The 23,578-nt window shown below is 38.0% G+C and overlaps 1 protein-coding gene across 9 annotated transcripts in view; it reads right to left on the bottom strand.

Moving 5' to 3' along the window:
- CNKSR2 (connector enhancer of kinase suppressor of Ras 2) overlaps window positions 1–23,578 on the bottom strand; it is a 384,996-nt gene that overhangs the window by 169,989 nt on the left and 191,429 nt on the right. The window lies entirely within an intron of this gene.

Genomic DNA, 23,578 nt, shown 5'->3' with positions numbered 1-23,578 from the left:
TGTCATCAATGTAGCGCAAGTAGAGTAGGGGCATTAGGGGACGAGAGCTGAGGAAGCGTTGTTCTAACGCAGCCATAAAAATGTTGGCATACTGTGGGGCCATGCGGGTACCCATCGCAGTGCCGCTGATTTGAAGGTATACATTGTCCCCAAATGTGAAATAGTTATGGGTGAGGACAAAGTCACAAAGTTCAGCCACCAGGTTAGCCGTGACATTATTGGGGATAGTGTTCCTGATGGCTTGTAGTCCATCTTTGTGTGGAATGTTGGTGTAGAGGGCTTCTACATCCATAGTGGCTAGGATGGTGTTTTTAGGAAGATCACCAATGGATTGTAGTATCCTCAGGAAGTCAGTGGTATCTCGAAGATAGCTGGGAGTGCTGGTAACGTAGGGCCTGAGGGGGGAGTCTACATAGCCAGACAATCCTGCTGTCAGGGTGCCAATGCCTGAGATGATGGGGCGTCCAGGATTTCCAGGTTTATGGATCTTGGGTAGCAGATAGAATACCCCAGGTCGGGGTTCTCGGGGTGTGTCTGTGTGGATTTGTTCTTGTGCTTTTTCAGGGAGTTTCTTGAGCAAATGCTGTAGTTTCTTTTAGTAACTCTCAGTGGGATCAGAGGGTAATGGCTTGTAGAAAGTGGTGTTGGAGAGCTGCCTAGTAGCCTCTTGTTCATACTCCGACCTATTCATGATGACGACAGCACCTCCTTTGTCAGCCTTTTTGATTATGACATCAGAGTTGTTTCTGAGGCTGTGGATGGCATTGTGTTCTGCACAGCTGAGGTTACGGGGCAAGTGATGCTGCTTTTCCACAATTTCCGCTCGTGCACGTCGGCGGAAGCACTCTATGTAGAAGTCCAGGCTGCTGTTTCGACCTTCAGGAGGAGTCCACCCAGAATCCTTCTTTTTGTAGTGTTGGTAGGAAGGTCTCTGTGGGTTAATATGTTGTTCAGAGGTGTGTTGGAAATATTCCTTGAGTCGGAGACGTCGAAAATAGGATTCTAGGTCACCACAGAACTGTATCATGTTCGTGGGGGTGGAGGGGCAAAAGGAGAGGCCCCGAGATAGGACAGATTCTTCTGCTGGGTTAAGAGTATAGTTGGATAGATTAACAATATGTTTTCCTCCCTCCCCCCCTGCTGCTGGTGATGGCTCATCTTAAGTGATCACTCTCCTTACAGTGTGTATGATAAAACCCATTGTTTCATGTTCTCTGTGTGTGTATATAAATCTCCCCTCTGTATTTTCCACCAAATGCATCTGATGAAGTGAGCTGTAGCTCACGAAAGCTTATGCTCAAATAAATTTGTTAGTCTCTAAGGTGCCACAAGTACTCCTTTTCTTTTTGCGAAGACAGACTAACATGGTTGCTACTCTGAAACTTGAAAATCTTAGTCTGTGTGTTTAGAAAGCTATTTGTTTTAACATATTTTACATCCCTAAAGTCTGTCTCTGCTTTTAAACATTAATAACTATGTTTTCTCCTAACTTTAAAGGATCATGATTAAAATTCTTAATTTGTTATTTTTACAAGAAAATTTTCTAACTGGTATATGAAATTTCCAAATCCTTGAAGTAAATACACATAGTACAATGCTACCTATAGCATGCTGCTACTGGAAGGATAAGAAGGAAAAATAAAGAAGTGGAGCATTGATGTTGTCCTTCATTAGTCTAGTACAGAAGTGAAATACATCTGTATGTTATTTCCCTTTCACTTCAATGAATTTACTCTTGGGTGCATGAGAACAGAGACTTACTGCAAAACTGGTAACCAAATTGATGCTGCCAAGAAATTAAGTGCAATGCAAGATGCTCAAAATATTCATATTATTTAGCTTGTTCATCCATTATGTCAGATCACACATTGATTTTTGCAATCACCAATTATTTTCAGAGTTGCTGATCTCTGATGAATATGCCAATCTAAGTCAGCAACGGTGCCTATATCAATAGTCTTGAGACACAGGAAGTCTGCCATCATCATTCTTCATGTGCTACAGTGAACCTAGTCATCCTTTCTCAGTATATAGCAAAATGCATTGCATGAAACGTTAAATTCTCATCTTCTTTCCACCAAGGATATGTTTGTACAGTACATCAATGTAAACAAGGAAGCAGAACACTGACAAAATTGCTCCTATGGAATCCCTTGTGGACTCCACACTGGACTTCTAAACGTGGCTGGAACTTATATATTTACTTTAAAGTAAGTATATAAGTTCCAAACATGTTTAGAAGTCCAGTGTGGAGTCCAGAAGAGATTCCATTGGAGCAATTATATATATTTACTTCATATATATCCTTCCCCAGTGTTTTTCACTCCAAAACCACTACTCATTTTGCTATAGTACTTTGAATAAAACTACACATATTCATTTATCAAATTTTGTAGAATACATTCTCCATCTTGCCATAGTCTCCATCTTACTTTAATAATATGTGTAGCAACTAGAAGGTTACAGAATAAAATTTAAAACTTTTGGTTCTCAGTACTATTATCTTAAGAAAAACCACTGTGTGTGTCCATAATGGTGCTTTCTGATTCACATGTATGTAATCAACATTTTTTTGTGTTTTTAAGGGCCAAGGAAAGTTACCACCTTGAATATACCTGTAATTTCATTCTCCTTTATGCTGTGAGAAACACAATTAAAATTCTCACTTGTTAAACACCCTCTCTCTCCATGTAACCCACTGTTCATTTTAATTCTATAACGGTGTACACCAACTGAAAAGATTTCTGTGAAGGAATCCTGGTGAAGAATAAAGCAAAATTAAGAGTCTTGAAGAGGATGACATGGTGCAAGTTACAGAGTTATGGCAGTAATGCAATATTCTTGTCATATAAATTGGAATGAGGTTGCATGAGAGAATCATGCCTTTTGCTTTAATGCCATCCCCTTTCTAAATATAACAGGCAGAAAGATACATAAACTGATTTTTTGGTTATGCTGGCAGGTTTTTAAAAACTACTTAATGTACATTTTCAATGCTGGGATGAACACTGTCCTGCCTTTCCTGGGGTACTTTGAAATAAATAGAAGATTCTCTAACCTTTGTGTAAGAGTTGTGGGGATTAAAGAGGAACACTGAAAATTATTAGGATTTGTATATTCCAATTTAGATTCTCTGGGGCAAAAACAATTTTACTTGACTAAGATCTTTCCAGTGAAAAATTAGCTATAATCTTCAAATGAAGTCCACCTTCTGCTTTCATTGATGCCCTCGTAAGAATCTCATTTCTGGACCAGTCAGCCCTCAGACTGTTTCATCTCTCTTGAATAGGAAATAATAACTTTCTTGAGGGGAACAAGACAGCTATCAGATTGACAAGGACAGATTAAGGAAAACTGCTAATCGCTGGGAAGCATAAACAAACCAATGATAATTCTAAAACCCCAGCAAAACAGAATAAAACAGAAGTATAAATATAAACTGAACAATAGTGTTAATTTTATTTTAGCTGAGGAGGGGACGGTTAAAAGTAGGAAGAGAAGGGGGAGCATGCCTGAAACTGAAAGAAGTCAGAGCAAGCTATCCTAAAGGCACTGGATTAAAGCCCTCTTCCAAACAAACTAAATTTATCTTCCAGGAGATCTCTTCAAGATCTCCCTGCTACCATCACCCCCAGCAATTCCCAATTTCCCCCTTTAAGACTTCAGACTTTCAGAACCCCTAGGAGTCCAGGGCACCCTCATGTTAGTGTAAGCCAACAGTGGGATTCTGGTTGGAGACAAGATAGGAGGGTAACTTGGCTACTTGTAGTCAAGCCTTTCTTTGTGTGACACAGTACACATATTTTGTCATCAAAACTGCTTTGTTCTTTTGATCCTGCTGTTGAGAGAGGCTGGATTGTGTCTTGCAAGGCCTGCCCAAATTCCAGGTAGCTACCCTGCTACTTCATGCAAAGCTAGCTGATTTGCTGCCAAAATTGCTGTTTACTGCTTTTCTCATTTATTCACGTGGGGAGCTGTGTGAGCAAGACAAGTCACCTCACATTAGACAGGAGAACTAGCTGTCAGTCAAACCACTGAGTACACATGTATGAACATTGAATGGATCAATTTTGGTGATACTATTGGGATCCTGGTACCTTCGCCCACAGTAGATAATCACATCAGGGAGAGGCAAAGTCTAGCCCATATGACATAATGCCTTTGTACTTTCGGTTTTCCCATCTATGATATACCATCTCCTTGCTAAAGCAATTTGAATTCCTTAGATAAAATCTGTTTCTAATTGCTTCAAGAAAAGAATTAGAAAAGTAAATTTAAAGGAGTCACAAGTGTTACAGTGGTTTCCAAAATTCTGTATAAAGAAGCTCCTTCCAAATTGCCCTAACATACACAAACCCATGTACCAAAAAGAGGCACTTCAGTGCTAATTATTCTGTGGGCTGCATAAAAGGAACATATATGTATTTCTAACAAGTTGATTCACTTACCACCTAAATTGAATTCAGGGACATTGATTTCTACATTTTCACCACTATACAACACTAAACTGATTCTGTTTCAGTGTGCCTTGTTTTGTAGATCTTGAGGTAAACAACAAACCCAGACTGGACAACCAACGTTGCTATACGCAAGGTTATACAAGAATTTCCAGTTTTTATTTTATTATGAAACAAATAATTTAAAAGAATATAAAATTACACAATATTTTACAAAATAAGAACAGTGTGGCAGAGCTATGTTTGAGCTTTCAAACTCAGCACTGAATTTCCTGATTTCTAAATATTGCATTAATAATAGCTTTTTGTATGGAATTTCAAAATGCATTAATAAAAGTCAGCTAGTCAACATGTAGGATTTGACCAAAGAGCAGAAATAATTTAGAAAGCAACAATGTTTTTAGACCACTGTATTTGGTGCATTTTATTATCTTAAATTCTGTGGATTATCCCATGTTCTTTAAAGAGGAAGAATAAACAAAATCAACAAAAAGACATCAAAGTTTTAGTACTTAGTTAAGCATTCAAGGAAAGGAGAATTTCGTTTACAGCAAACTCCTTTATTTGAATCCTTTTGAAGGGTTCAGAGTGGTTTTGTTTGGATAGGATTGCTAGGGTTTGTTTTAACACATTGTATTTTAACTCATTATATGACTTAACAGGCCTACCTGTCCACTTTTAAAAGTTAAGATTAATATAAGTAACTTAAAAATAATTTACAACATCAATTTTTTTCAACGCGGTCTAATCAGGACAGGTCTTTTTAGTTGAAGACAGATCCCATTGTTTCATTTTCTAAGTAGAATGCATGTTACTTCTGACTCAGGACACATTACTCACGTTATAGTTGATTATCTAGAGGTAGAGCCTGTAATGACAGAGACACAGATCTGTAAGGATAACAAGAACTACAGCTCCAACAAACTCTCCTCTTTGGTATGTGAACTCTGCTTGTAGCAGGTACATTTGGGTTATAGCATCACTACAGTCTAAATTAATACTTTCATTCTGAATTCCTATTTTCAGTTGCTGTTAAAATTTGATACAATAATTTTTTTAGCTTGGTCTTAGCCCAGAAACTTTTTTTCACCTCAGAAAGTTAGTAAAATCTTAAGTTGTCTGGATATGAAAAATACTCTGTACCCTGATCATTTAAAAATAGCTTTGTTAAAATCTTCACATTTAGCATGCATGCAAGAAGAGACTGCACCTTCCTTACAGCTTAGCACACTGTGGAGACTACAGAAAATAAATAATAGTGCAAACAACTCCTACAAAATCTTCTTTGAGGTTTCCCCTCTTTATGCCACTTTAGAAAAAATGATATTAGCAGCCCTCTTTTCTTTATCTCCTTTCCTAAAGTAAAATGGGAGAGAGTTTAATTACTCCCTTGCCCTCAGTCATGGCAAATCAAATCATCTGTGGGGTAAAGGACTGCCTTTGAATCCCTCTTCCCCTCCCCCCTCCCTGCATCCTTCTGGCATTTTGAAAGAGTTGTGGACTGGGACTGACTGTCTGCTCCTTTAGAGTGCAAGATGGTAAACCAGCTCCCCATGCTCAAAAAGCTATGTCAGCCCCTTCTGAAGCACCTGTTCTCATGCATAGTACTACAGGGCAGCCGGGCCATCTCCTCAAAAACATTTACTGGCTCAGCAGAAACGTGAGGAGCTCCAAGTGGAGCATTTTTAGGATGCCACGGGATATAGGCAGAAGACAGCACTGAATTATCTAAAGTTCCAGAAATTCAGCAAGCATATCTCAAACAACAGAGGCATATGAACTGTTGCATTTTTTAAAAAAATTGGTAGTCTAATTCACATTGCAACATTTATTGCCTGGGGATTGGAGTTAGGGAAGAGATACAGTTCTCAGATAAAATGGATTGATAAAGGATTTAAAGGAGGTATTCTTTAAAGGAGCAAAAATGGGGGGCTTGGTGACTCCTAAAATTGGTGCAATAGGGAGCCAACCCCTTCCCTCCTACATAGCCTTCCCCCTTAACCCTCATTCGAGAGGGTGGGGATGGTGAGGCCCCAGCAGCAGGTTGGCCGGGGACCAGGATAGGTAAGGGGGAGGGCTTTACAGAAGCCCCCCAGGTATATATCAAAATGATCATGGAATTACCTGCAATATACACTTTTATCTGCTGGGTACTCCCAGACATTTAAGAAAAAAGTTGTAGCCTAATTAAACTATATCCCAGAGTCTCCTGTCCTTCTTCCAACATAGCCAGAAAAAAGTGTGTCTAAGGAAGACGGTTGGCAGTAAGCAATGCCTCCATGAAAGGAGGACTATATTTCTTGCATCTATGTTAACCCGTTCCCAATCTACAGAAAAAGAAAAACTGGTGATGTCATTAGATTTTTGCAGGAAAGAAATACCTTCCTTTTAAATATAAACTGTAAGGCAGTGGTGGGCAACCTGCGGCCCATCAGGGTAATCTGCTGGCGGGCCATGAGACAGTTTGTTTACATTGACTCTCCGCAGGCACGGCCGCCTGCAGCTCCCATTGGCCGGGAACGGCGAACCACAGCCACTGGGAGTTGTGAGCAACCATGCCTGTGGATGGCCAATGTAAACAAACTTTCTTGTGGCCCGCCAGTGGATTACCCTGATGGGCCGCGTGCGGCTCGCGGGCTGCAGGTTGCCCACCACTGCTGTAAAGCCTTCTATACTGTTTTCCTGCTTAGCAAACATGCTGATTCTACCAAGAGATTTAATTAAAAGTTATTGTTGAAGGAAATCAAAACTCTCATGTTACTACCTTTCTTTAACTTTTCTTGTGACAGATCAAAAGACTTCCTTCAATATTTGTGAGAAAAACTGTGTGTGTGGTGGAGGAGAGGGCTCCATTCACACAAATAGTTTTCAGTTATTTACGCAATCCAAAAACTCTTTAACAAATTATTTGAATGGTCAGATTGCTCTCCTGACAATGAATACAAAATTAATAATAATTATGCATGAAGCATTACATTGCATCTAGGAAATTATTACCCAAATAATTAGTAACCTGCTGCTCAGTTAAAATGGTCTGATGTACAGTCATCCAGGTGGTGAAACAAAATATTAAACAAAAGAAAGCATTTTTATTCTGCCAATGGTTGGGCTGGTAACATGACCTTAAACTGTCTGCCATGAGGGTTGGTAAATACGCAGACTGACTCCCCCTAAAAGAGGTCAGAGGGGAAGGATATCAGCTGGTAGTCATGTGAAAATCCAGAAAGAATGAAGCAAACAATAGGTTCACCTTTGCTCCCTCCATCCCTTCTGAAGACACTAGAAAAGAATAGAATGCTTCAGCACTACCTCCTCCAGAATACATTATAGGGTTGGGAAGGGGTGGATCCCTAAAGTTTAAAGAAGCATCAACAGATTCTAAAATTCTGATTTTTTTCAGGTTAGCTTATCACCAGTAATGAATAATATATACTCCACACTTCTATAATATTTTTCATCCAAACATCTATGTTTATACACCCCGTGATTCTGAATGAGGAATACATCACTTGAAGAAGTTTGACTTTGAAATAAAGTTAAATATGATTTTAAAAGTCTATATTACACAAGCACAGTGTTAATTTTATTATTAAATCTAGTTCATAACCAAAAGAGTGAAGGTCTCAAATAACACCACCACTCCAACATAGCTTGTATATAAACTATATTGAAGTAGATCACATCTTTTGTTTGTTAATCTCCTCGTGCTTTATAAACATTTGTTAATTAAATATCATTATGCTTTTGTGAAGTAAGCATTGTTATGCTCATTTTACAGATGGGTAAACCAAAGTACAGAGAAATTAAGTGACTTTCCCAAGGATACAAAAAGTCATGAGCAGAGCTGATAATAGAATCCAGGTGTGTAGTGACTCAGAGTACCCCGCTCTTGTCATAAATATCAAGGGAAGGGTAAACACCTTTAAAATCCCTCCTGGCCAGAGGAAAAACCCTTTCACCTGTAAAGGGTTAAGAAGCTAGGATAACCTCGCTGGCACCTGACCAAAATGACCAATGAGGAGACAAGATACTTTCAAAGCTGGACCGGGGGAAAAACAAAGGTTCTCTCTGTCTGTGTGATGCTTTTGTCAGGAACAGAAAAGGAATGGAGTCTTAGAATTTAGTAAGTAATCTAGCTAGATATGCGTTAGATTCTGTTTTGTTTAAATGGCTGATAAAATAAGCTGTGCTGAATGGAATGTATATTTCTGTTTTTGTGTCTTTTTGTAACTTAAGGTTTTGCCTAGAGGGATTCTCTATGCTTTGAATCTGATTAGCCTGTAAGGTATTTACATCCTGATTTTACAGAGGTGATTCTTTTACTTTTTCTTCAATTAAAATTCTTCTTTTAAGAACCTGATTGCTTTTTCAGAGTTCAGAGTGGGGAAGGAACCTTGAGAGCTCTACACACTAAAACAACATTTCCTCATCATTCCATTCACTCACTCACCTGGCAAAGGTGACCAGAATAAGGAAAACAGCCTTAAAAGAAAGTAAATGCTAAAGGAACCTGCCCAAAAGGGACCTGCAAGGCAAAGTCTAAGTGCTGCTGAGGACTGACTGGATGAATCACCACTTTGTAGAGATAATGGGGAAACACTTCTCAATTTAGGGATATGGAGCAATGTCCCTGTTCTCAATAAGGCCTTGAATAGCCACTGTAACAGAGGCATGCAAATGGAGAGCACTGACGCAGATACCTTTGCTGAAGCCTGACATTAGAAAATCCAAAACATGCCAGAATGAACGTAATAGGGCAGAGATGTTCCCTGACTCAACCAGGCAGAAAAGATGCAATAAATCCTAAGATTACATGAGGTAGACATTTTCTGCTGCTAACCAAGCAGTCTACCACTATGGTAAAGAAATCATCCCTTAGGAAGCAACTCCATTCAGTAGCCACATAATCATTTGTGTATGGGGCAGTTGGGAGCAGTGCACTGGCCCCTGAGAGAAGATTCAAGTTCTCTGCAAGCATCTGGGAGGAAGAGAGAAGTCTCACAGCTCAAATCAATAAGGGGACCCTAGTTATAAAAGGGATGGGGATTAGATTTCTGACACTCATCAGGTGTGAGAACCAGGGGTGCCAGGGCCACCACTGAACTACCAGAATCCAAAATGAGCCACACCCAAGGGACTAAGGCCCAGATCCACAAAGGGGTTTAGGCTCTAACTTTCACTGATTTCAATGGCAGTGAGGAACCTAAACACTTTTGTGGATCTGGACTTAAGTCTACACAGGCTAAGTAGCAGCCCAATCACTGAAGGTTGCTACTGGGAAGAACCAGGGAGGAGATCCTGACAGTAGACAAAGTGCTCAACAAGAGTCTGTCTAGGGAAATGAAAGCTTTTCATAGCAGAGAGTTCAGGATCAGACCAAAGTGGGGGTGCTGGAAAAGATAACTCTGCTGAAACCCCTTAAGACAAGAGGTTGAAAGAGCTGAAACAAGGATAAGGGTACAAACGTCCACTCATGACAAAGACTGCAGATCAGCATCACTAGGATCTTCACATATACCCGGTGGGAAGGGGGGAGAAGGGAAGACAGGCCAACTGGAAAGGTAATGAATTGATAATGGGTTTTCCTGTGGGCGTCATGAAGGAAGCACCAGTTGTCATACAGAATGCAGATATGTAAATAGGCATCTTTCAGGTCTGTACAACAGACCAAGAACCACCCCTTTGTAAGAGCAGATACTTAATCTCTGACAGAGGCTTGAGAGGAACCAGGAAGGTTTCAATCTTGGACTGAACTCTGTTGAGTACCCCTGAGAAAATACAACCCTAACACAAGCATCCAATGAAACATCAGCAGATGGCTTTCCACAATGGTGGAGCTAATGTTCCACAGCAGGTGGGGTGTGGTCCTGGCCTGATTGCTGTAGGGTTGCTTTGGGAGATCAGGAATAGGAAGGGAAGTGTCTGGCAGTCCTCTTTTTCTTCTCTATTTCCCCCCTTCATTATAGAGAAATAAAGGGGGAGGAGGAGAGGCAGAAGGAGGGAGAAAGAACGAACTCTGGTGATTATTCCAAAGGGGGCAAAGCAAACTAAAGCGATCATGTCTGGCAGAGGCTTATATCCTACAGGGGCAGGGTTTCAGGTTTTCCTCCTTGCTTCCAGCTAGTGGCACCATAGTACCATCTGGCCATAACTCCTATGTCATAACACGAGAGAAGAGGTAGACATATGAAAATTATCTATGCATGTGTATACACATACAAATGAAAAACCAATATGTCTAAATTTGTTTAAAAAGGCCAGGTAGCACCTTCTTCTGGAGATCTAAACTCAAACTGAGTCCAAGTCACAGATTAAGTTAACTTGATGCTCCTAACCCACTTTCTCAAATTTTTGTCCCTTCATGCAACACTACTATGCAGTTTATCATGGTTAAATATCTTTGTTCAGGAGACATGGTAGTTAAATAGCAGTGAGGCTGCAGATGAGGACTGAAGTCGAACAACATTGTGTAATGTGTGTAGTACCTGTCAACTGGATGCTTGATTGACAAATTCAAAGCCATAAAGGAGTTCATAAGTATCGAATCCCAATAGCGCAGGGGGGCGGAAAAAACCTCCCAAGTACACAGTCTCTTGGTTAGGTACAAAATTGTGACCACTGTATTCTTACTTGTTAAGCACCAGCACTATGCTCACCTCTGTAGACAACACAAAGAGACAGTCTTTGCCCCAAGCATCTTACAATTTAACTTACTTAAATACTTTAATTATTGTACCTTAACATTTTTATTATACATTTATGTGGTGACATTATATATACATGGTATTAGAGAATCATCTCCAGAGAACCAATATCTAATTCTTTTGAAAAATTCATCAGCATTTTGATTTCAAAAAGCAACACAAATTTCCAATTACCACTATTTTGGTATGATCATCACACTCTGTACCGCAGCAACACCTTGTAATACTTTACAGCGTAAGTGATCTAACAGTTAGGAACTACAATATTGTGGTCATCACCTGATAAGTATTAGATAGCCCACACCTTCACAGTCCTGGAAGGTTCTTCCAATGCTTTTGCTGATGATTTATAGCATTCTTAGTACAAATTCATATAATATGCCACATCTTTAGGGGATAATTTATATAAAGGACCGACTTTTTTTCTTGTAATAAACACTATTATTTGAAGTGAAAATGTAGCACAACCTAAACGTTTGTACAGTAACACACATTATTAGTACTCTACATTTATTCAGAAGTTTCTGTACAGAAAAGTCCCAAATCAGTTTACAGACACACACACACACACATTATATATACATATATATATGTATGTATGTATGTATGTATGTATGTATAGGAATCATTCAGTGGAACACAGCAGTTGCCCTCAGGCATGACCATGATTTTTTCCAAAGGGAAGAGAAGGGGAGAATCCCTAATCTACTTAAATAGTAATCAAAACAAAATATCTAAATTACAAAGATAAATTACAGCAGAATTATACACAACAGAGTTGTCCATATTGGGATTCAGCCAGGACAATGGAATTAATGAGAAACACACTTATGAAAAATGCTATTGGATATATTAAATGACTACACCTGGTCAGGATCTCTGTTTTACATCTCATTTGAAGGAAAAGACATCAAGGAGAGTGCAGCGGTCCCAATGCAATGCCAAGGCTCCAGTCATGTACTGACTGAGGGGGAAGAGGGTTTCCAACTGTATCACAGTCAGCAATTCCTTCAGTTCTTTCCTCTAAGGATCTCCAATCCAGTTCCTGACCAAGTCTGATTTTACTTAGTTTCACTCTCATTTTATATACACAAATGCCATATTTACATATAATGGCATTCATGCTCATCACAATGGTGTCTATTCACCTGACATTGCTAGCAGGGGTTATGGTTGGAAGTAATGACTGAAGGATAAAATGGAAAAGAAATGAAGTAGAAAGATATATAGAGCATCTACACAGATGGGCTGGCCGAAGATCCACAAGCCCCTTCTTAAAATTCTGCCAAAATGAAGGCAAGCTTGAGATAATTTCAATGCCTCTGATGGCTAATGCTAAATCCTTTCTGTCAGTGATGATTTATCCCCAGGGCTGCCAACCTAGCTATTGTTCTCTTCTTTTTTCTTTCATGTATTCTTTGGAACAAACCAGATTCCACCAAATGATAGGTATTTTCAAAAATTACTGCTGAGGAGACACCACCTCTTTGATCTCTGATAAGGCCTTCACACCATCTCTCTTCAAATTTCCAGTTGAAAACTATATATTATATATATATATACACACACACACACACGCATATATATATATATATATATATATATATATATATATATATATATATAGTTGAACATGCTATATTATGACTATACTCAATAAATTTTTTTCCTGAAGGGTATTTCCAGCAAAGTGCAGCTTAATACAGGTGCATTTGTTAAGTAACAAGGCCTCTTCCTTGTTAGTTACATGAAAGGATGTTTGTTCACATGTGGAAACAAATGAGTAGATTTGTAACATACACATCTCTGGTGCACGTGATTTAAGCACAACACTATTCTGTGTGTGGGTTTTATATATCTATCATCTCTCTTTCTCTCTCTGTATGTGTATATATAAAACATCATTTTTATAGAATGTCTTATATAATGTCTTTTATATAATGTTCCTGACAGATTTGAAATTCCTTGTATAAACTTAAATTGAAATACAAACTATATGCAGAGATAATTTAATTTCAAAATACTTTAGAGGGTGTGTGTGCTGGGGACACCACTATTTAATACCTTATACCAATATTATGTAACCATTTAGGAAACTAAGAATGAGGTATCCTACTGAAACTTCAGGAGGAATTAAAAGGGTAGAATCCAATCACCTAAGCTGAAGTTTGGACCTGCATCGACAGTATCCTGGCGGGCAGTAGTCTATGACAGGGGACTCAGGACAGAGTTCTGAAGTAAACTACAAGACCATTTCCATTAACTAACGTGGGCTTGACATTTAGCATTTTTGAAGAGGCCCGAAAAAGCATTTGGCTGCAATATCCCACCACCCTTAAAAACAATTGATTCCTGTACACCAATGATGCACAGGACTGACCAGAGGATTTTCAGAAGAGTTAGAAAGATGATTTCTTTGGGATATGCTCCTGACTCATCTTTCATAAAAGCATGTGCATATGATCAACAGAAGAAGTAGATCCCCATTCTTTGTTCCTTTTGAACCTTCATGATTTTTGTTGCATTATTTTGTGTGTTCTTTATATGGAAAAGGACTAGAAACTTTATGTTTAAATGTAAGATAAGATGCTTCTTTACATTTCTATTTCTAGCCAAATTGATTTTTAATTGCATCTGCATTATCAAAGCCTGATGGATGCTGTAGTCCAAGGTGCTATAGACTCGATGTTTAGAACTCTCAAGCAGACTCTGAATACTCCACTAACCCGCGTGGGATCAAATTTTTTTTTGAATGATTTCCCTCAAGGCCAGATTTACAAGGCTTTGAGCTAAAGCACTTTCATTTAGGAGAAAAACTGGCTTTGAAACATAGACCTGGAGAAGTCTTCTATCCAGTCCCCTGCACTCAGGTAGGACTAAGTATTATCTAGACCAGAGATTCTCAATCTTTTTCTTTCTGAGGTCCCCCCAACATGCTATAAAAACTCCACTGCCCACTTGTGCCACAACAACTGTTTTTCTGCACATGAAAGCCAGGACTGGAGGGCAATTGCTCAGGCTTCGGCTTCAGCCCTGGGTGGTGAGGATAGGGGCCCTGGGCTTCAATCCCATGCAGCTTTCCATCCTGGGCCCCAGCGAGTCTAACACTGGCCCCAAACCCTTGGTTAAGAACTGCTGACAGGTGTTAGTCTAACCTGCTCTTAAAAACCTCCAGTGATGGAGATTCCACAACCTCCCTACGCAATTTATTCCAGTGCTTAACTACCTTTACAGTTATGAAGTTTTTCCTAATGTCCAACCTAAACCTCCCTTGCTGCAATTTAAGCCTATTGCTTCTTATCCTACCCTCAGAGGTTAAGAAGAACATTTGTTCTCCCTCCTCCTTGTAACAACCTTTTATGTATTTGAAGCCTGTTATGTCCCCTCTCAGGTTTCTCTTCTCCAGTGTAAATAAACCCAATTTTTTCAATCTTTCCTCATAGGTCATGTTTTCTAGACCTTTAATCCTTTTTGTTGCTCTTCTCTGGACTTTCTCCAATTTGTCCACATCCTTCCTGAAAGGCAGAGCCCAGAATTGGACCGAATAGTCCAGTGGAGGCCTAATCAGCGTGGAGTAGAGTGAAAGAATTACTTCTTGTGTCTTGCTTACAACACTCATGATAATACATCCCAGAATGATGTTTGCCTTTTTTTTTTAAACATACTGTTGACTCTCATTTGGCTTGTGATCCACTATGACCCCCTTTCAGCAGTACTCGTTTCTAGGCAGTCATTTCCCATTTTGAATGTGTTCCTTCCTCAGTACAGTACTTTGAATTTGTCCTAATTGAATTTCATCCAAATCATTTTGAATTTTAATCCTATCCTCCAAAGCACTTGTAACCCCTGCTAGCTTGGTATTGTTCGCAAACTTCTTATAAGTGTACTCTCTATGTCATTATATAAATCACTGATGAAGATATTGAAGAACTGGACCCAGGACCAATCTCTGCAGGACCTCACTGGATATGCCTGTCCAGGTTGACTGTGAAGCACTGATAACTACTCTCTGGGAATGCTTTTCCAACTTGTTATGCACCCACCTTATAATAGCTCAATTTAGGTTGTATTTCCCTAGTTTGTTTATGAGAAGGTCATGCGAGATAGTATCAAAAGCAGTACTAATGTCAAGATATACTACATCGACTGCTTCTGTTAAAGAAATCTGTTAGGTTGGTTTGACATGATTTGTTCTTGACAAATCCATGCTGACTGTTACTTATCACTTTATTATCTTGTCCATGTTTGCTAATCAATTGCTTAATTATTTGCTCCATTAGGTTTCTTGTTACTGAAGTTAACCTAACTTGTCTGTAATTCCTTGGGTTGTCCTTATTCCCCTTTTTATAAATGGGAACTATATTTGCCCTTTTCCAGTCCTCTGGAATCTCTCCCATCTTCCACGATTTTTTTTTTGAAGATAATCACTAATGGCTCAGATATCTCCTCCGTCAGCTTCTTGAGCATTCTAGGATGCATTTCATCAGGCCCTGTTGATTTGAAGACATGCAACTTGTTAAAGTAATTTTTAACTTGTTCTTTCCCTATTGTAGCCTCAAATCCTCTTTCATTTTCACTGGTGTTCACCATGTTACATGTCCATCTGCTATTAAACTAAAAGTCCTTTAGCACTTCTGCCATTTCCACATTTTCTGTTATTGTTTCCTTCTGCCCCTCGTTGACTAATGGGCTTACCCAGTGCTTGGTCTTTCTCTTGCTTCTGCTGCATTTGTAGAATGTTTTCTTGTTACCCTTTATGTCTCTAGCTACTTTAATCTCGTTTTGTGCCTTGGCCTTTCTAATTTTATCTCTTCATGCTTGCGTTGTTTCTTTATATTCATCCTTTGTAATCTGACCTAGTTTTCAATTTGTGTAGGACTCTTTTTTCAGTTTCAGATCACTGAAGATCCCCTGGGTAAGCCAGGGTGGTCTCTTGCTATACTTCCTATCTTTCCTATGCAGTGGGATAGTTTGTTTTTGTGCCTTAATAATGTCTCCTTGAAAAATTGCCAACTCTCTTGAACTGTTTTTCCCCTTAGAATTGCTTCCCATGGAATCTTATCTACCAACTCCCTGAGTTTGCTAAAGCCTGCCTTCTTAAAATCCATTTTCTTTATTGTGCTGTTTCCCCCCTTGCTATTCCTTAGAATCAGTCTCTAAAGTGCCACAAGTACTCCTTTTCTTCTAGCATTTTATGATCACTTTCACCCACACTGCCTTTCACTTTCAAATTCTCAACCAGTTCCTCCCTATTTGTCAAAATCAAATCTAGAAGAGCCTCTACACCCTAGTAGCTTTCTCCAACTTCTAAAATAAAAAATTGTCTCCAATACTTTCCAAGAACTTGTTGGATAATCTGTGCCCTGCTGTGTCAGTTTCCCAACAGATTTCTGGGTAGATAAAGTCACGTGCTTTGGATGATTTTGTTAGTTGAACTGCAACAGCTGCTTTTAAAAAAAGTAAAAGAAACTAAAGTTTTCTACAGGAGGAACAAACAAAAACATCAGAGGACCACTCTATAACTAGTAATGGAGAACAAATAAATAAATAGAAACAAACTAAATAACTGATATTGTCCTTTTAGCTCATACAACACAGAGATATGGATGAACTAGAACAGAATATGCAAGCATAATCCATTAGTGTGGAACAACAACAGATGCTGGGTTCTACTGGGTAGGATCTTTGAAGCTTATAGTATAGGTCCAGACAACTTAAACTTCACTCAACTTCAAAAAATTTAACTTCTTAAGCATTGAGAAGGTCTAGGAAAATGAAAGTGCATTACATGTAACAGCATGTACCGCAATACAAATGTCTGTGAGGTGATTATTATTATTTTCTTAACACAATTTGACACTTCTCTGCTCATAATGTAAGCACTGTATTTTCACCCCAACAAGAATTTTTAAAGCAGTTATGCAACATATTTGTTCCATCTGCAACAAAATGAAAAAAAATTATTAAAATCTCTTCATTTCAGATAAGTGAGTGGCTTTATTCCTAATGCTCAAATCGTACTGCTAGCTTCTGAGAAAGGCTCTTTTCCATACAGGCTATGTTAAAATTACAGGAAAACTGGGATTACTCCTCAGAACAGCTCTTTAAAAAGTAGTGGAAGAGAAACTTTAGTGTGCACTGAACTTAGCTCAATACTAACACTCTTTAATTTTATGAGGGGATAGCTGGGCAGGTATTAGAAACTCACTATATGCCTATCTCCAAAACCAAAAATAATCAAATGTTTTATGTTGCATGGAAGTATAAGATAGTTTACACTTTGATTAAACCTTTTAAACCATGAGGGATTTATTATTAAGAATGTGTCAGTTTTCTGTGTGAAGACATGAAGCAACTTCCACAGCCACTGTTGACTTGGCCAATGTGATCCAAAAGGATTTTCCCATATTAGAGAGGCAACATGCTCGGAGAGAGAGAGATATTATTATTATCTATGTACCACCTAGGTCCAAGTTAAAGTTTAAACTGTAACTGTGACTAGTAAGTACATAGGAATTATTAGCCACCACATAAGACTGTCCACCAGTGATATACTTCAGATACATCAATGATATTTTCATTCTCTGGACAGACAACTTAAACTCCCTCATAGATTCCCACTACAACTTCAGCAATCACCACCCGTCCACCAAACTGTCTAGAGAATACGTCCACACCAGCATCAACTTTCTGGACACCAAATCAGCTTCAACAATGAAACCCTACAGACACCGATATACAGATCGCCACACCTACCTTCCTAGACCCAGTAACCACCCCAAACACAACAAGAAATCTGTTATCTACAGCCAAGCACTCTGATACCACAGAATATGCTCTGAGGAGAAAGTCCAGGATATACACTTGAAACTACTTTCTTCAAATAAGGACACCTCACTACAGAAGTAGATCACATCATAGAAGAGGCCACCCCAAATAGCCCAAGGGAACCTGCTTCAATACAGAAATAAAATCCCTTCTGACTGCAAATCCCTAGTTGTCACCTACCATTTCACACTGGAACCCATGCGGGGTATCATCAAACAACTACAACACATACTCAGTGGGGATCCCATCCTGAAAGAAATCTTTCCTAAACCTTCACTTTTGGCCTTCAAACAACCCCCGATTTGTCCATTCTCAACATCAGAAGAAAGATTCCCCACAGAGCAGGACAAATCAACTAAAAGCAGAAACAGATTCTGCCACAACAACAGTGCAGACATATCTGCACTGCTAGAATGAACAGTATCTCCAACAACACATCTTTCAAGATTCATGGACACTGCACATGCCTATCACAACAACGTGGAATACCTCATCCAGTGCACTAAATGACCCAACAACAATTATGTAGGTGAAACTAGACAATCTCTATGCTCTCAAATGAACTCACAGAAAAACGAAGAAAGACAAAAACACTATCACCTGTGGGTGAATGCTTTTCACAAAATGTCAGTCTATATCTGACCTCTCAGGCCTCATCCTCAAAGAAAATCTGCACAATACTTTCAAAAGACAAACCCAGATGCTTAAATCCATTACTTTGCTAGACACCAAAAATAATGGACTGAACAGAGACTGGATTTATGGTTTATTACCACAATCTGTTACCCACTAACCCCCTCTTTTTGTCCTATGATTGCAGAGGTGTTAACAGGGCATTCTACCATTGAATGATCCCTTAAAATACCTAAAAAAAAGAAACGGAGTACTTGTGGCACCTTAGAGACTAACAAATGTGTTAGTCTCTAAGGTGCCATAAGTGCTCCTTTTCTTTTTGCAGATACAGACTAACAAGGCTGCTACTCTGAAACTTAAAATACCTGTTAAGTACTTAAGCTAAGCAGTCCGTTCCACCTTGCATTTTACTGTGAGGCTGGGAGTTCCTTTCCCAGACCTGAAGAAGAGCTGTGTGTGGCTGGAAAGTTAGCATCTCTCTCACCAACAGAAGTTGGTCCAATAAAAGATATTACCTCATCCACCTTGCCCCTCTAATGTCCACTAATTAGTTCAATTTGCCCTAGTTTTTGACATCCATTGGTAGACACAGTCAGAAATGCTAGTACATATTTTCTGATGAGTTTTAGCTAATAAAAATACAAAAAATATAGAGATTTACTGCTACACATCAATTCAACCTTTTATCAGAACTGCATATAATATGCAAAAGACATTTCCAAATTATAGAAAATACTTTCACTTCACAGGAGATTGATTAACAATCATCAACTACTCAGCTATCCTCCACTCTCAGTAGATACTCCTGTGGTTTCTCCCTTACAAACCTAAAATATAGTTTTACTACAGACATATCCAAAATTCTAGAGGTAACAGTGTACAATGAGTTCACCTGAGAGAGATCAACAACCTTTCTCCCAAGACTTTTTGACTGATCAAGAGGGTGTAAGAAGGGTTGTCTTGGAACACGCTTGAATAATAAATATGAAGTTGTTTGAACTCTGGTACATTATACACATTCTGCTCTGTTTTTTTTTAACGTTTGTACAAGAAATATTTTAGGCAAAAAGGCATTTTATAGAAATTAATGCTGGAATTTTCAAGGAAAACTAAGGGAGTGAGGAGCCCAAAATCCACTGAATTTCAGTGAGAGAGATGGGCATCTAAACCTTAGAATACTTCAGAGATCCCAGCCTGCAATAGTAAGGCAAAATATTATATTGATGGAACTCTGCTGTAGCTATTTAATTTCAGTAAACTACAATAAACAAGGAAGCTTTTCCGAATTGCAAATTAACATATTTTCTAAACTAATTTAAACTTCATTTTTAACGTTAATAAGAATATTTAAATTCCAATGGTTATGCAAGAAAAAACAGATTGTGTTACATTATGTAGGTTTCATAGCAATATAGCATAAAGAATCATGACTCTCACTTGAGACCTTTTGATTGCAGTGCCAATTTCAATAATCATATGCATTAAATACCAGCACTTGTACAGAGGATGCCAATAAAGAATGGTTTGACATTCAGCATAAGAACACATTAATTGGAACATGTATCATGAAAATAAGCATGAATAAGTCATTTATCTTGCTTTGCCAGTTTGTTATGCTGTTTACTTTAAAATCAGCAGACATTTGCAAAGAAGAAGAAAAGGAGTACTTGTGGCACCTTAGAGACTAACAAATTTATTAGAGCATAAGCTTTCGTGAGCTACAGCTCAAAGCTTATGCTCTAATAAATTTGTTAGTCTCTAAGGTGCCACAAGTAGTCCTTTTCTTTTTGCGAATACAGACTAACACGGCTGCTACTCTGAAACCTGCAAAGAAGAAGCTTTCTCAAGATTAAAATACTGATTTTGTGTCAGGAGTTAGCTGAAAATCTTGTTTATTATGCAGAGTTATAAATTAACATCTTCTTTTCCCTAATTTATATTCATTCTCATATTGAAGCAAGAAAATTAGCATTGAAAATGTAGTATTGATTTTTAAAAACATAAGCAAAAAGTATTCAACATTTTGCTCAATTTTTCACTTTATGCTAAAGTTAAAAGGAATCTTTTAAGTAAAATTAGGTTTAGGTTTCCCACATGCAAGGTATCAAATTAATTACAATTATAGGTTAATAATATCTGTCTATAGTTCTATTGTAAATCTCCAGTGACTTGGTAATAATTATTTTAACCTTAAAGAGGGGTTTGAAAAGGACTCAGGATTGATAAATGGATAGGTAAGAGATGATCTACAGAAGCATGCTGAAAAATAGAACCACTAGTCTCAATTGTCTAATAATATAATAAGTGAGAATAAACAGATGCTTAAAAAAACAGAAAGGCTGGAAAATCCAGTGTGTAGGATCCTCAGAAACCTGAGCTTCCAAATGAGGAAAAAGCTGAAAGTATAGTTGATCTTTTTATCTCTTTTCAGAGAAAAACTGCTTGCCACGGTTAGATTGCAAGTTCTTCAGGACACGTATTAGCCTGTTCAGAAATTAGCACAGCAGGGTCTGATCATGGCCAGGGACACAAAATAGAATATATTTTGAAGTGAACAGGAGTATTGAATACCACCGACAGGATGATAGATGCTCATCATATTGTAAGTTCCTAATCCTCAAAATAAATAAAAATTTTCACTAGGAGGGTGGTGAAACACTGGAATGTGTTACCTAGGCAGGTGGTGGAATCTCCTTCCTTAGAAGTTTTTAAGATCAGGCTTGACAAAGCCCTGGCTGGGATGATTTAGTTGGGGATTGGTCCTGCTTTGAGCAGGGGGTTGGACTAGATGACCTCCTGAGGTCCCTTCCAACCCTGATATTCTATGATTCTAAAGAAAAAATCCTGGGTGCAGTGAGACCACAAATAAATAAATAAATAAAACATATCTACATAATCACTGCACCCATGATCCTGTCTCCCTTTATATAGTCTCTCTCTCTCTCTCTCTCTCTCTCTCTCCGAGAAACAGAAAGAGAAAATATGTAATAGAAAAGATCCTAGGTGCAGTGAGGCCACAATAAATATTTTTAAAATTTGCATTTAATCGAAATCTAGTTTGTAGGAGATAAAACTCAAGACTTCTTTTTTTTTGCCTCCACAATACCGTTTGAAGCAATTGTCACTTTTAGCATTGTAGCCAAATGGGCTTTACGTATTTTCAACACTCCAAAATACATACATATGGATCAAATCTTGTAGATCTACAAATCTCAGGCAAGTGGAGGGCCCAGTCTTCCTTGTAAGGCAATGTAGAAGCTGCATTTCAGTATCCAGCAAAAGTGCTTATTTGTCATCGGGAAGAACCGTACTTATTTTGGAATGCTGAAAATATGTAAAAGCCATTTGGCTACAATACCAAAGATGACAATTGCCTCGGAACATATTGTGGAGGCAATAAAAGTCTGTGTTTTATATTCCAGAAACTAGATTTTGAATACATGTACTATTCTATTACAATACATATACTCTATACTGTATGTTATAGCATACAAAATAAAATTGTAAATTATTTTTACTTTAACAATTTCCGATTACATAAATTGCAAAGGAATTATACACCTCAAAAGTCACGTTTATGGTGCCTGGTTTATTGTTCAGGGGGGAAAATGAACTTTCAGAAATTGAATTTAAAGTGGAACTATGATTCTTAGATAACAAAAGATCATCTCAAGATTTCTGTTATATTATTTACAAGTAAGAATCTGTCCTCATCACAAAGTAAAGGGAGTGCACATATGGCACGAAAATCAGATGGTTGAAATTTTTAGAGCTGACTAAGCAATTTAGTGACAACTTCCATTGAAATTAATAGGAAGAACATTCGTTCCAGTCTAGAGACTGAGTGCTTGTTGATGTGTTTCTTAGGACTTGTACACTTTTTGATTGATTTTTAATAGAGTTTTGATATGAAAAGCTTTTAAAGATTGAAGGGTTCTTTGGCTTCCTGTAGTTGGGAAAAATAAAGAGGAGACTCACAATGTATGTGTACGGATAATGGCACCTTGCTTTAGCATTTTATATAGTTGAACTTAATAGTACAAGTTGAATGGTTATTCCACAGATTAAAAACAACAAGGAAAAAACTCCACCTTGCCCTGTTCTGGTTAGGTTTGTCAATTTAAATTCCCCAGCACAAAAGGTAGCACCTCATCATTTAACTTTCATACATGTACAGTATATTTTATATCAAATTTAGCTGAATAGCATAATGAAATACTATAATGAGTTGTGCAAAGGAACTGACATACTGTACAATTTCATCAGTACCCAAAGCCATAAATGGAACCCTACAAGGAATTAAGAAACATATTTTTAACGAACTATTGCTGTACTAACAAAAGTTTAGAAACTTTTTTGGTCAGTTAAATTGTTTGCAAGAATACTTTTTCATTAAAATATATTATTTTCACTATTCTTAATGAAAGACAGATAGCCTATACATAGTCCCAACAATACATGGGAAAACGAAGTGTACCTTTTAAAATTACAATAATATTTCTTCTATGTTACAAGATACAAGAATATGTTTATCATAAAACCTCTTAGAAAAAGAGATTTTTCTTTAGATTGCAGTAGTTTAATAGTCCTAAATAAGGTCAGCACAAACTAATATACAGCACTTCAATTTTGGTAGTAATAATAGGAAATTATTAAGTATACCTAATGGTGTTTTCAATTTTCAAATTTTGAAAAATTTAAATTATGTGCCTCAACAATGGTTAGATTAAGTCAGAATAGTAACTATATATGCACCTTTTTTTCCTGGCACACAAACATAGGCCTGGTGCATTCCATTAAATTTTAAATTAAAGAAGCTTTCCAAATCCTAGCAAGTAATGTCAATCTTTAGCCTGCAACTATAGTACCATTCAAATTATCTGAATCTCTCCTATCCAAAACTTCTATTGCCCCAGAACAAAGCTATGTCCATTGATAATGCCTAGTCAAAATGAA

Source organism: Dermochelys coriacea, chromosome 1 (genome assembly GCF_009764565.3).
Source record: "Dermochelys coriacea isolate rDerCor1 chromosome 1, rDerCor1.pri.v4, whole genome shotgun sequence".
Lineage (NCBI taxonomy): Eukaryota > Metazoa > Chordata > Testudines > Dermochelyidae > Dermochelys > Dermochelys coriacea.
This window is presented reverse-complemented; position numbering and strand designations above follow the sequence as displayed.